Source organism: Hylobates moloch, unplaced genomic scaffold (genome assembly GCF_009828535.3).
Source record: "Hylobates moloch isolate HMO894 unplaced genomic scaffold, HMol_V3 SCAFFOLD_7, whole genome shotgun sequence".
Lineage (NCBI taxonomy): Eukaryota > Metazoa > Chordata > Mammalia > Primates > Hylobatidae > Hylobates > Hylobates moloch.
Window position 1 is genome coordinate 93,746,059 of NW_026652282.1, and position 14,199 is coordinate 93,760,257.

Below are 14,199 nucleotides of genomic sequence, written 5' to 3' on the forward strand. Positions count from 1 at the left end.
AAAAAAAGACCTAGTCACAGCCTAAGCCTACTTCTGGTCTAGATTGCATAGTTAAATCTGTAGCTTGGTTCATACCTCATTAGGATATTGTTAAAGCATAGTTGGTGCCCAAGTCTAGTTTTGGTCCAGTTAGAACCCAATTCAGCCCTAGGCAAGGCCTAAGCCTAATTTAGGTCTAGTCAGAGCCTAGTTAAGTTCTAGTCAGCCCAACTGGGACCACCTATTCAGGGCCAATGCCTAGTTAATGACTAGTCAGCCCAGTTAAGCCCTAGCCAGAGTCTAAACCTAGTTAAGTTCCAGTCCTAGTCTACTTAAGTCCTAGCAAGGTCATAAGTATAGTTTAGTCCTAGTCAGAACTTAGTTAAGACTGAGTCAAAGCCTTAGCCTAGTTAAGGCCTAGTTAGCCCAGTTAAGACCTAGCTAGAGCTTAAGCCTAATTCAGGTATAGTTAAGCCAGTTAAAGCCTAGCCAGGGCCTAACCATAGTTAAGAGCCTGTCAGAATTTTGATAAAGTATAGCCAAGGACTAAGCCTAGTTAAAAGCTAGCTAGCTTGCTTAAGACCTCATCGGTGCATTGTTAAAGCATAACCAATGCCTAAACTTAGGTTAGGCCTAGTCAGAAGCCAGTTCAGCCCTAGCCAGGGCCTAAGCCTAATTTAGGTCTAGTCAGAGCCAGGTTAAGCCCTAGCCAGGGCCTATGCCTAATTATGTTGTAGTCCTAGTCTACTTAAGTCCTAGCAAGGTCATAAATATAGTTTAGTCCTAATCAGAACTTAGTTAAGACTTGGCCAGGACCTAAGCCTAGTTAAGATGTAATGAAGCCTAATCAAGGTATAGGCAGGGCTTCAGCCTAGTTAAGTGTGAGTCAAAGCCCAGTTATGGCCTAGCCATTACCTAACACTAGATTAGACTTTGTTAGAGCCCAGTTAAGGCCTACTCAGGGCTTAAGCCTAATTAATGTGAAGTCAGAGCCTAGGTAAGGCCTAAGTCTAGTTAAGTATTAGGCAGAAAGTAGTTAAAGTACAGCCAGGGCTTACATTTATTTAAGGCTTGGCTAGAGTTTTATTAAGGTATAGCCACAGCGTAAGCCTAATTAAAAGCTAATTGACTTGGTTAAGGTATTATCAGAGTATTTTTAAGGACTATTCATGTCCTAAGCCTAGTTTATATTTAGTCAGAGCTAGTTAGGGGCCTAGTCAGAGCCCAGTTAAGGCCTAAATCTACTTAAGTATTTAATCAGAAACTAGTTAAGGTAGTGCCAGGCCCTAGCTTATTAAGGCGTAAACAGAGTCTTTTAAAGGTATACCCAGGGCCCAGCCTAATTAAAGGCTAGCCATCTTGGTTAAGGCCTCATCAAAATGTAGTTAAAGTGTAGCAATGGCCTGAGCCCAGTTTAAACCTAGCCATCCTAGTTAAGGCCTAACCAGGGCCAAAGCCCAGTTAATGTTTAGTCAGAAGCCAGTTGAAGCCTAGCCAAGGACTAAGCCTGGGTAAGGTCTAGTCATAACCTAAGTTTAGATAAGGCCTAGTCAGAGTCTAGTTAAAGTATAGCAAAGGCCTGAGACTAGTTAAGAGCTAGTTAACACAATTAAGGCCTCGTCAGCCCAGTTAAAGCCTAGTGAGGGCCAATATTAGTTAAGACTTAGTCAGCTCAGTTATAGCCTATCCAGGGGATAAGCCTACTTAAGCCCTAGTCAAAGCATGGTTAAGGCCTATCTAGGGCATAAGTCTAGAGGAGACATAAGGTATAACCTGGACGCAGTTAAGGCCTAGTCAAGGTCTAAGCCTAGAAAAGCTGCGGTCAGACTTTAGTTAAGTTCTAGCCAGAGTTTGAGCCTACTTAGGGCCTAGTCATCCTAGTTAAGATCTAGCCAGCCCAGTTAAGGCCTATCCAGGGCCAAAGCCTAGTTAAAGCTTAGCCAGAGTCTAGTTAAGGCAAATGCAGGCCTTAAGCCTTGTTAAAGCCTAGTCAACTCAGTGAAGGTGGAGCCAGGGCTTATGCCTAGTTAAGTCCTAGCCACAGCCCAGTTAAGTTAGCCAGGGACTATGCCTAGTTAATATCTAATCAGTCTAGATAAGGCATTGCCAGGACCTAAGTCTAGAGGAGGCCTATTCATTTCTAATTTAATGTGTAGCAAGGGCCTGGGCCTATTTAAGGCCTATTTAACCCAGTTAGGTCTGGAAAGGGCTAAGCTTAGTTAAGTCCTAGTAAGAGTCTAGTTAAGGCAGAGCCAAGGCCTAAATCTAGTTAAGGCCTAGTCATCTCAGTTAAGGTCTAGTGAGGACATTGGCCTAATTAAAGGTTAGTCAAGACTAGAGTGCCCAACTCATCCTGGTTTTCCTAAGATTTTCTATATTTAGCATTGAAAACTCTGGGTCTTGGAAAACCCCTTATTCCTGGAAAATCAGATTGGTTGGCCACTCTAATCAAAGGGTTTTTTTTAAAAAAAAAACAAAACTTTTCTTTGTCTTGGAGTTCATGGCTTATAAAACACATTCATAACATTATCTTGTTTGATTATTATAGCATCCACTTGAGATAGGTGTCAACATCATCCTCAAAATATAAATGAATAAACTCAGGTTTAGAGAGAATAAGTACCTTCTGCAATGCCATACAATTAGTATCAGAAATGCAGTTTGAATCTATGTTTAAACTCAAAAGCCACACTTTTTTAAAAACTAAATCAATAGGGCATCTCCCCATAATTAAACATTGTCTACATCACAAAATTAATACTTGTTTATTGTCATCATCCTTATTTCTGATCAGGAAAGTGAGTCATATTGAGCTTAAGTGATCTAAGGCAAGAAAACTTTTAGACTTGAACCTTGGTTTCTCTGCCTCCAAAGCCAATATTCCCCTTAAAAATAATGTTTTTTTTCTGCCGGGCGTGGTAGCTCACACCTGTAATCCCAGCACTTTGGGAGGCCGAGACGGGTGGATCACCTGAGGTCAGGGGTTTGAGACAAGCCTGGCCAACACGGTGACACCCTGTCTCTACTAAAAATACAAAAAATAGTTGGGCATGGTGGCGGGCGCCTGTAATCCCAGCTACTCAGGAGGCTGAGGCAGGAGAATCGCTTGAACCCGGGAGACGGAGGTTGCAGTGAGCCAAGATCATGCCATTGCACTCCAGCCTGGGCGACAAGAGTGAAACTCTGTCAATAAAATAAAATAATGTTTTTTCTTCCATCCTTCCTACTTCCTCAGTGTCAGATACTTCAGTACATACCCATGTAGCCAAGGTTGTTGTATGTTTCTTCATGTTTCAGTGATGTCTGCATCCATGTATTATCTAAAATCTGTTAAGTGTTTGGTAGATTATGCTTGCATTGACACTTCTTTTTTTCAGCCTGAGGTTTATTTATTGAATTGTTGCATGCTGTTTCATTATGGGATATTTGTTGAGCCTTGCAGCAGAGTTGACTTAGTAGAGTCAAGCCTCAACCACTTGATTTGGTGTGATCTTGGAAAAGATAGTTCTGACAAGGACACTGAAGACAAACCCAGTCTACTCAGTAATACTTCAGAGGGTTTCTGGATATACCCCTGGTATAATGACATTCTGGGGGCCAGAGAAAGAGATCAAGGCCTCCCTCTCTGGTACTGTGGATTCAATTGCCAGAAGGTACTGAGGACTTGGCTTGCCTTTTTCTGACTGTGCCATTTCTGTCGCCTCCTGTGAGCTTACCAGGGGTGACAGGCATCTCTATTAAAAAGCCTGTATGTAAATATAGCTGCATCTTCCACTATGTTATCCTGAGGACAAAATAGTTGCCACCCCTGCAGAATGCAGCAGCTTCTGGGTTAGATGCCAATGGTAGCAGTATGCCAAGCATGAAAGTATCTTGTTCTTCCCCTGCCAAGTAAACACCAGCTTCCTGTTTGGTGGTACATTTAAAGGAACAGTCTCCACTCTTTGCGTGTGCCAGTGGCAATGGGGGAAAGCTTTCAACATGGGCAGTTAGTGGCTTAGATGGTGGCACAGTGGAAAAGGCCACTGGGATATATGTTAGGTTGCAGATGCCTTTTTGGACTCTCACTTATCCCTTTATGCTATTACATTGCTTTGGAGAACTGTTTGGGTTAGTGGGTAATGCCAGAGGAAGGCAGAGCTAGTTAGGAAGAAACAAATAATTTATTCCACTAAGTAGCTGGGATATTCAAATGTTGCTTTCTTTCTTTCTTGGAGAGAGTGCCATTTGGGAATCATTTTCTCTCATATTCACAAGGCGAATAACCACATAAGCTCAGGTCCTTAATTGACTTCGCATTTGCTGGTGAAACACATTAAGCTTCAAGGCACTGGGTTAGTGGCACAAGCAGGGCATGTCTCCTTCCTAACAAAGAATCTGGAAGGTCTTTCCTCAAGGACTGCGGGCTTTGCAGTATAATATTGGAGGCTACAGAAAAAGGGTGCAAAACTAGGTTTCCGGTTTTACCACATTCCAGCTATGTAGAATAGCTCTTGGGTAGATCATTTTACTACTCTGGATTTTAATTTTCCTAAATGTGAAATGGAGATAAATTCTGTGTTACCCTACCCACCTCATATAGTAATTAAGATGATTAAATGGGATGCCATGTGAAAGCACTAGAAGCATAAAACGCTATAAAAATGTAAGGAATTATTAGTCCTTACAAATTATAAGTCAACAAATATTTACTGAATATCTTCTATGTGCTAGACACTGCTCTTGCACTTACACAAAACAGAGATCCCTGCCTTCATGGAGCTTACATTCTAGAGAGGAAGACCAGAAAATAAATGATCATCATAATACATAAGTAAACTATACAATATGTGTAGAAAGTGATACGTTTCTAAGAAAAATTATAAAGTTAGAGCAGAATAAGGAAGACTCAGGACTGCCAAGTTGGGAGGGGGAGGTTAAAATTTACAAAAGTGGTAAGTGAAATACTCATTGAGAAGGCAAGATAGAAGCAAAGAGATTGAAGAAGGTGAGGGATTTAGCTCTTTCAATATTTGAGTCAAGACCATTCCAGGCAGAATAGCCAGTATAAAGAACCTAAAGAGGAAGTGTGCTTGGTGAATTTGAGGAATGACAGGCCACAGCAGCTAGAACAGAGCAGGAGAGAGAAAAATAGAAGATGAAGTTGCAGATTATATTATGCAGGGCCATAGAAGCCACTATAAGGATTTGGGTTTTATGCTAAAGGGAATGCAGTTATCAGAGGGTTTTAAATGGAGGAGTGGCATGATCTGACTTCCATTTTAAAGGGATCACTGTCGGTCCTGTTGAAAAAGAGACTGTAGCTGCGTGCGGTGGCTCACGCCTGTAATCCCAGAACTTTGGGAGGCGGAGGTGGGCAGATCACGAGGTCAGGAGTTGGAGACCAGCCTGGCCAACATGGTGAAACCCCGTCTCTACTAAAAAACAAAAACAAAAACAAAATTAGCCGGGCACGGTGGTGGGTGCCTGTAATCCCAGCTACTTGGGAGGCTGAGGCAGGAGAATGGCTTGAACCTGGGAGGTGGAGGTTGCGGTGAGCTGAGATCACGCCACTGTACTCTAGCCTGGGTGACAGAGCGAGACTCTATCTCAAAAAAAAAAAAAAAAAAAAAAGAAAAGAAAAGAGACTCCTGTCAGGAGGCTGTTGAAGTAATCAAGGTGAGATGTAGATAATAGTGTAATGGTGTCTCGCAATGACAAGTGATCAGATTGTGGATATGTTTTAGTGGCAGAGCCAACAGGATATCCTGGTGGATTGACTGTGGATTTTTTGGCCTGAGTAGTTAGAAGGATAGAATTACCATCTACTGAGATGGAAGGCTGTAAGGGAGTAGGTTTTGGAGAGAATACCAATGATTTAGTTTTGAATGTACTGTGTTGAATTTTACAGGAATCAATGCAATGAAAGTAGATAAACAAGTATGAGATTTTGGAGAAAGGCCTAAGCTGGCTAAATAAATTTGGGAGTCATCTGCCTATAGGTGTTATTTGCAGCCCATATGAGATCACCAAGAGAGCGACTATAGATGAAGAAGAAGAGGACTTGGGGAGTGATTGGCCATGTTAAAGGCTGCTTATAGGACAAGTAAGATGAGACGGAGAGCTGATAATTGGATTTAGCAGTGCAGAAGTCATTGGTGACTTTAACAAGGGTAGTAAGGTGGAGTGGCCATAATTAAAAGTGTGTTTCAGGACATAAATATTTAACCTTGGTAATATCAGTCATAAGAAATGAGAGAGAAATTTTGTTCCTATTGAGTGAGCCTGCCTTCAGATTCCCCTGGCTCTAGCTAATATTAAAAAAGAAATATTGTAAGAAATACTATAAGGAAAACTCCATTTATCTTTTCACTTGAACAGCATGCTGGTTTAGTATTGGGAGGGCTCTTGCCAGAGGACTGTGTTGTAACGCTGATGTGCTTTTCTGAGTGTCAAGCATATAAAGCAATGGGATTCACTCTTTCCCCATGTTTAAAATGCTAACCTTTGGCTCCCTTAGAAACTTTCAGAGGTAGAGGTATGAAATCCTCAAAGGGAAAGGAAGTTCATGGCCAAGGGTAAAGCATTTTTTTTAGGATATTAGGAAATTTTTTTCTGCCTCATTTTCTTCAATTTATTCTGAGTGTATCTATCTCAGAGGTAAAAATAGAGAAGTTAGAAAGCAGGAAACCACATACTCTTGTCTTATTTTTTATTTTCATGGATCAGCATATGATCTTAAGGTGATTTTGATGTTCAGCTAGGCTTTTTGTATCTTTTCTTTTTAGTAGGGCTTTCTACTGTAGGAACACTCTGGGAACGATAGTATGTAGGGATAACAATAATGAAATGGTTGTCCTCAAGGGGACTTTTGGCCTTTGATCCACTTGGTAAGCAAACTATCATGGCTATAAAGTCAGCCCTCTGTATTGTGGGTTCTGCATCCATGGAGTCAACCAACTGTGGATCAAAAATATTTTTAAAATATTGCATCTGTACTGAACATGTACAGACTTTTTATTCTTGTCATTATTCCCTAAACCAATATTGTAAAACAAACTATTTACATAGTATTTACATTGTATAAGGTATCATAAGTTATCCAGGGATGGTTTAAAGCAAGCTTGTCCAACCTGTGGCCCAGGACAGCTTTGAATACGGCCCAACACAAATTCATAAACTTTCTTAAAGTGTTATGAGATTTTTTTCCACAGTTTTCTTTAGCTCATCAGCTATCATTAGTGTTAGTGTATTTTATTTGTGGCCCAAGATAATTCTTCCAGTGTGGCCCTGGGAAGCCAAAAAATTGGATACCCCTGGTTTAAGGTATATGAGGGAGGATGTGCATAGGTTATATGCAAATATGACACCATTTCATATCAGGGACTTAAGCATCCATGGGTTTTAGTATCTGTGGAAGGTCCTGGAACCAATCCTCCTGTACACCAAGAGACAAACATATTGTGTTCTTGCTGATATCTTAACACTGGTTCTTATTCTGCTGGTGATGTGGAGGTTCCCAGAGCATCATTAGTCCGACCAGGAGTCTGAAGAAGGCCAAGAATCTGAAGAATCAGGTTCTTTTAAAAACTAAATAAAAAATTTTAACTTTTATTTTAAGTTCAAGGGTACAAGTACAGGTTTGTTACATAGGTAAACCCATGTCATGGTGGGTTTGTTTTACAGATTATTTTATCACTTAGCCTCGTATCCATTAGTTGTTTCTCCTGATCCTCTCCCTCCTCCCACCCTCGACCCTCTGATAGGCTCCAGTGTGTGTTGTTCTCCTTTATGTGTCCATGTGTTTTCATCATTTAGCTCCCACTTATAAGTGAGAACATGTGGTATTTGGTTTTCTGTTCCTGTTAGTTTGCTAAGGATAATGACTTCCAGCTCAATCCATGTCCCTGCAAAGGACATGATCTTGTTTTTTATGGCTGCATAGTACTCCGTGGTGTATATGTACCACATTTTCTTTATCCAGTCTACCATTGATGGGCATTTAGGTTGATTCCATGTCTTTGCTATTGTGAATAGTGCTGCAATGAACATAATGTGTGCATGTATCTTTATGATAGAAGGATTTATATTCCTTTGGGTATATACCTAGTAATAGGATTCCTGGGTCAAATGGTATTTCTGTCTTTAGGTCTTTGAGGAATTGCCACACTGTCTTCCACAATGGCTGAACTGATTTACACTCACACTAACAATGTATAAGCATTTCTTTTTCTCTGCAACCTCACTAGCATCTGTTATTTTTTGACTTTTTAATAATAGCCAAGAAATCAGGTTCTTATTCTTGCTCTGCTACTAACTAGCTGTGCAGTCTTGGCAAGTCAGTTACCCTCTTTGGTTCTTCATTTCCTCAATTGTAAAATAGGTATAATCCTTGCTACACAGGATTATTTTATTTTATTTTAATTTTTGAGACGGAGTCTCACACTATCGCCCAGGCTGGAGTGCAATGGAACGATCTCAGCGCACTGCAACCTCTGCCTCCCAGGTTCAAGCGATTCTCCTGCCTCAGCCTCCAGAGTAGCTGAGATTACAGGTGCCCACCACAATGCCCAGCTAATTTTTTGTATTTTTAGTAGAGACAGGGTTTCACTATGTTGGCCAGGCTGGTCTTGAACTCCTGATCTCGTGATCTGCCTGCCTTGGCCTCCCAAAGTACTGGGATTACAGGCGTGAGCCACCTCTCTTGGCCACTACACAGGATTATTATAAGTTAATGTATGTGAACATATTTGAGGATATAATTACCAGAAGAAGGAAACTATAAAATATTGGAATGAGTTACCAAGGGATGCTGTGGAATGTTATTTTGAAATCATTAAAAACAGAAGGGCCTTTCCTTTGGTGGACAGGCATTAAGCACATTTGCAGGCAGAGGGAAGCAATCTGTAATCTGTGATCATCTTTCCATGTGGTAAAATAAAATAACCTGTTCTTTCTTGGCAAGCTGGCATTTGCCACAGAAACACAGAGGAGGCCACTACTGGTGCTTAGTCTTTCTCTTATCAAATTTCTGAGATATATTCCTGAAGTTAGGGACTAAATCCAGGCTAGGATGGTATGAAGTAAAAAGTATACAAAGATGTTTGCATAATGCTCTCCTTCTTATCCAAATGATTCACAAAGGAATACTTGAAACTTCGGGTTGGTTTGGGTGAAGTCATGCTAGACATAGGATAATGGGCCTTTATTATCTTGTCTCAATGACCTTGCCAATTACTTTCCAAGTGGATGTTTCTAAGGATTTAATGCTTTGAAAGAATCATTGTCACAATACGAGGTGGAGGGCATTCTCTGTGCAACTGGCAGTGTGTTGGAGGCATAGCCAATGTGTAGCCCACAATATAGTTAGCTTTCGCCAGGCCAGGAGTGGTGCATGTGAGCTACAGCCCCACCAGAGCTCACAGCCAGAATAAGGAAGTGCTTCAGAGGAAGTTAAACTAGGAGGATTTGCTAATCCTCAAGGATTCCCTACAGTCTTTGATCATTCTTAGGTCTCCTGAAAGGGTCATTTGTGAACTACAGCTTCAAGACAGTCCTGTTCCCTCGCATTTTTACCCAAGCTCAAAGTCATCATCTAATATTGGTTCTAACTATGAGATGAATTGTATCTCTGGCATGTCCTTCCAGTTTTTGTAATGCCTGCAGCCATCTCTTCTCCTGCCTTCCACAGGTAGTTATTCACTAGTCATGATGTACCACATACTATTTCCTAGATCCTGGAATTTCTCCGGTGCAATTGTATCAGCTAGCATTTATTAGGTGCTTATTATATACCAGACACCATTTTAAATTCGTTGTGCTAACTAACTAATGTAATTCTCACAATGGTCATTATCTTCCTTTTACAGATGAGGAAACTGACACAAAGAGTAGCTTAGCAACCTTCTAGTTAGTAAGTGGTGAAGTTGAAATTCAAATATAGGGGTTTTTTTTTTTGATACCAGATCCCATCCTTATAACCACTAGTATAATTTTATATCTCTCCCAAAAAGCATATACAAACAAACAACCACAACTTTTCTTTTTCCCTCTCAGAAAGCTGAAGAAAGACTTGGAAATAGAACCCCTTTTCCTGTTACCTCCAAGTTCTGTTTTTATTTCCCTTATTTTAGACCTTGTCATCTGCACTGTAATATTTGAAAACCAAAAAGATCTTTCTAGAAGTATTACATCTCTTTCCAGACTCTCTAAGGGCCTGGGAGCCTCTCATAGCAGCCAAGCCTCAGGGACAAGCCTGTGTAGGGTCCTACCAGGTTAAGATTGAGTGTCTATCCTCATGTTTGAACAGTGTTTTGAGGAAACACTGTATCTATCTAGGAAAATAACCAAGATGTATTTTCAAAAGTAGTTGTTTTTTTCTACTAAGTTGTTTTTCTGAAGGGTAAGCCAGTCTGTGATTTTTCTCTGCAGCAATGAACAAATTTGGAGGAGGAAAGAAATTCAGTGGAATTTGGTTTAAATTGACCATAAGGACATTTCCTACTCCCCCTTTTTTTAGTTTTAGTTTTGAATTTTTCATATATTTTCAAGAAGGGGCCATGTTTAGCTCCTCAGCTGCACAATTCTTTCCTTTCTTTCTTGATAAATTAAAGATGCTTCATGGGGATTTTTAAATGTCAGATCCTATAACAGGCAAATGCTGTATTGCACACAGTTATTTTTTTAAAGGCAAAAGTTTGTAGCTTTTTCAAAAAGAGTTTAAAGTGTAAATACTGTTTTTTGTTCATTGTATTCTCATAGAGATGCTTCTGTTATGTCAACATTGTGAACATTGCCCTTTGTGGATAAACTTCTCCTGATGTTTCCTCAAGGGGTGAAGAGGGCAACGAGAAGTTATATGTCTGTAGGTGTTTTTTTAAAACCATTCGGATATTGAATGCATGTATCCAAATGGTACTGCAGCACCGGAGAAGGGAGCACTATGGAAAACAATTTTCCTGTTTGTAAATAGGAATCTGGCACCCACCCTCACCAAAGGTGCATTTTAATCTTTCCCACATAACTGCCTCTGTTCTCCTTGGATATGAACTAATTTACCTTACCTAATTCAAAGAAGCTTATCGACTATAAAGATAGACCCAGAGGATTTGGATTTCTTTGCTCCTTTTCCATCCTACTGTTAGACACTTATTGCCAGTTTTCCAGTTAGGAGCATTGCAAAACTGCCGGGTAGGACTTTCAGCTAAAAGAAAAATGGTGACTTTTGATTAGTTGTGCAGACAAAAAAAGTCCTAAGAGAGGTTAATAAAATTTAATGGGGTCAAAAATCTCAGTTACCAGATGGATAGTATGGCCTCTGCCTCAGGGGTCTTTATGAGCTACTTATAAGATATAGGTTATCTCATCTTGTATCAATTAAAAACTTGGCCTAGCCGTCAGGGTCTCTTGCCTTAGCACTGCCATGAAGTAGAGAGCCACACAGGCCAAAGGGACTCTGCCCTGCACATTCATACTTCATTCCATTTTCATTAACTTTGATGACTGGCTTGCTGAATCCTGGTAAGCCTCTTATCACTATCTTGCTGTCCTCATTAGTTTTTATAGGATGGAGGCCTAAAATTTAAAAAATAAAACTATTTTTTTGAGGTATGGCATGCACATAGTAAATTGCGCAAATTTTAAGGATGCATATCAATGCTTTTATTTAACATATGTGATTATATCAAGATATAGAACATTCCCAGCACCCCAGAAGGCTTCCTCATATCTCTTCCCAGTCAATAACCCCCTACCCAGAGGTAACCACTTTGTTCCCATAGATTTGTGTGCTTGTTCTTGGATTTCATGTAAATGTAGTGATATGGTAGCTAATTTTATGCATCTGGTTTATTCCAACATTCTTGTACCTGTATCTTGCTGGATATTTGTACACTCTTTGGTTATATACTTAGGAGTAGCATTCCAGGGTCATGTGATAGAGGTATGATTGGTTTTAGTAGATACTGCCAAATAGTTTTTCGAGGTAGTTGTACCAGTTAACAATTTCACCAGCAATGTATGAGAGTTCCAGTTGTTTCATGTTTTCAGTGCTTGGTATTGTCAGTCTTTTTCATTTTAGCTCTTCTGGTGGGTTTTGCATATCTCATTGTGGTTTTAATTTGCACTTCCCTGATGAGTAATAGTGATGAACACCTATTTATATGCTTGTGAGCCATTTGGATATTCTCTTCCATGAAGTGCCAGTTCAATTCTTTTATATTTTTTAAAAATCAGATTGATTATATTTTTCTTATTGATTTGTAGGAGTTTAAAAAATATATGAATGTAGTGGATATAAGTCCTTTGTTAGATATATATTGTGAATATTTTATCCCAGTCTGTGGTTGGCTTTTCATCCTCTTAAGGTATAATTAATTAATCTTTTCTTTCATGGTTAATGTTTTTTGTCCTCTGGGAAATATTTGCCTACCTAAGATCATGAAGAGTTTCTCTGGTGGTGTGATCTAGAAGCTTTGTTGTTTTGACTTTCATATTTAGGCCTATGATTCATTTCAAATCATTATTAGTATTATTTTGGTATCTGGTATGAGGTAAGGGTCATGGTTCCATTGATTTATTTGTCTGTCCTTGAACCAGTACTATGCTGTCTTAATTTCTGTAGCTGTATAACTAGCCTTGATATCTGGTAGCATATGTCCTTCAATTTGTTCTTCCTGAAGATGTTTCACTATTACTAGCCCTTTATGTATCCTTATGCATTTTAGAATCAGTTTGTCCAAATTGCCCTTTGGGAGTGGTTTTGATCTTTTTGACTCATTAGTTTTCCCTTTGTCCCTCCAACTTCAAAATCTAGGTAACCTTTTAAGGTGGAGACCAGTGGCCTGTTTGGGGCAGTTCCCCTCTAGAGGGAGAATTTGTCTCTGAAGTACCAGGAGACTGCAGGAGATTTTCCTGTGCCTTTCCTACCCAGACACCAGCCCAGAACTCAGGTGACTTCAGGTAAGAAAAACTAGCCCTGCATTTTGGGCTTCTCAAGTTTCCAGCCCATTTTAGTGTCTCCCAACTGCCAAAAGTTATGCTCATTTCTCCTTTCCTCAGGAGAGTCCTTCTGCCTTACAGCCAAGCTTCAACAGTACCCAGAATTAGCAAATGCCACAGGAAAGGAAAAAAGCCCCTGATTGTCAGTTCACTTAGAAAGGGCTCTTTGCTCTCTGAAATGTTGGTTAATCTCGTCCTTGCTTTTCCTTAAACCTATCGATTTTGCAATTTATCTTTTTTTTTGGGGGGGGGTGTTTTTTTTGTTGTTGCAGGAGCGTTCACATCCTGTTTGGAAGCAAAGTCTGCAAATTGTTTAATAGGCCGAGCCTTGATACCCCCATCCCTCTCAGCTCTATCACAGGTAAGTTGTTTATGAACATTTGGGCCAATTCAATAGGTCAGTGGAAGGATAGATAATGGACATATCCCTGAACCTCCCAGTCACAGATAGTGGGGATTTCCTAGGGGACTGATCTGCCTAAGTCACATTCAACTTGGAATTCAGCCAGTTTCTAGGGAGAGCAAATGACATTAACATTCTCAGTTCTATTCCTGCCTAGGAGAATGAGATGTCAGCTCTGGCCCTGAATAAGGCAAATTTGCTCCTGTAGTCACCTAAATTTGTGCCCTCTAGCACAGGACTTTAGAAGTCCGACCTGGGCTGACATCCAGCTCTGCATCTTTACTTATGTGATCATGGGCAAATTACCGAATCTCTCTGATCCTCAGTTTTTCCACCTATAACTTCATAGGATGATTTTATTGTGAGGATTAAATGTACTACAGGTTGAGTGTCTCTAATCTCAACATTTGAAATACTAAATGCTTCAAAATCCAAAATGTTTTGAGCACCAACATGATACCTTTGCTTTCTGATGGTTTGGCGTACACAAACTTTGTTTAGTGCACAAGATTATTAAACATATTCTATAAAATTACATTCAAGCTATGTGTATAAGGTGTTTATGAAACATAAATGAATTTCATGTTTAGACTTGGGTCCCATTCCTAAGATATCTCATTATGTATATTCAAATACTTCAAAATCTGAAATCCAAAACACTTCTGGTACCAAGCATTTTGGATAAGGGATACTCAACCTGTAATATAAGAAAAGTGGGTTTTACAGTCCTTGATACACAATAGGTCTCCCATTAATGTGACAATTTATTTTTTTATTTTATTTTTTTTATTATACTTTAGGGTTTTAGGGTACATGTGCACAATGTGCAGGTTTGTTAC

General features: G+C 39.8%; 2 protein-coding genes across 3 annotated transcripts in view; one reads left to right on the plus strand and one right to left on the minus strand.

The window, feature by feature from the left end:
* The window catches only part of TRPC5 (transient receptor potential cation channel subfamily C member 5), a 317,096-nt gene that overhangs the window by 111,052 nt on the left and 191,845 nt on the right, over positions 1-14,199 (minus strand). The gene's annotated exons all lie outside the window — the stretch shown is intronic.
* The window catches only part of TRPC5OS (TRPC5 opposite strand), a 36,574-nt gene that overhangs the window by 7,087 nt on the left and 15,288 nt on the right, over positions 1-14,199 (plus strand). For both annotated transcript variants that reach the window (XM_058441468.1, XM_032757490.2), the window contains exons 2-3: positions 12,773-12,918; positions 13,230-13,318. The gene's annotated coding sequence lies outside the window, so the exon portion shown is untranslated. The remainder of the gene's footprint in view (positions 1-12,772; positions 12,919-13,229; positions 13,319-14,199) is intronic.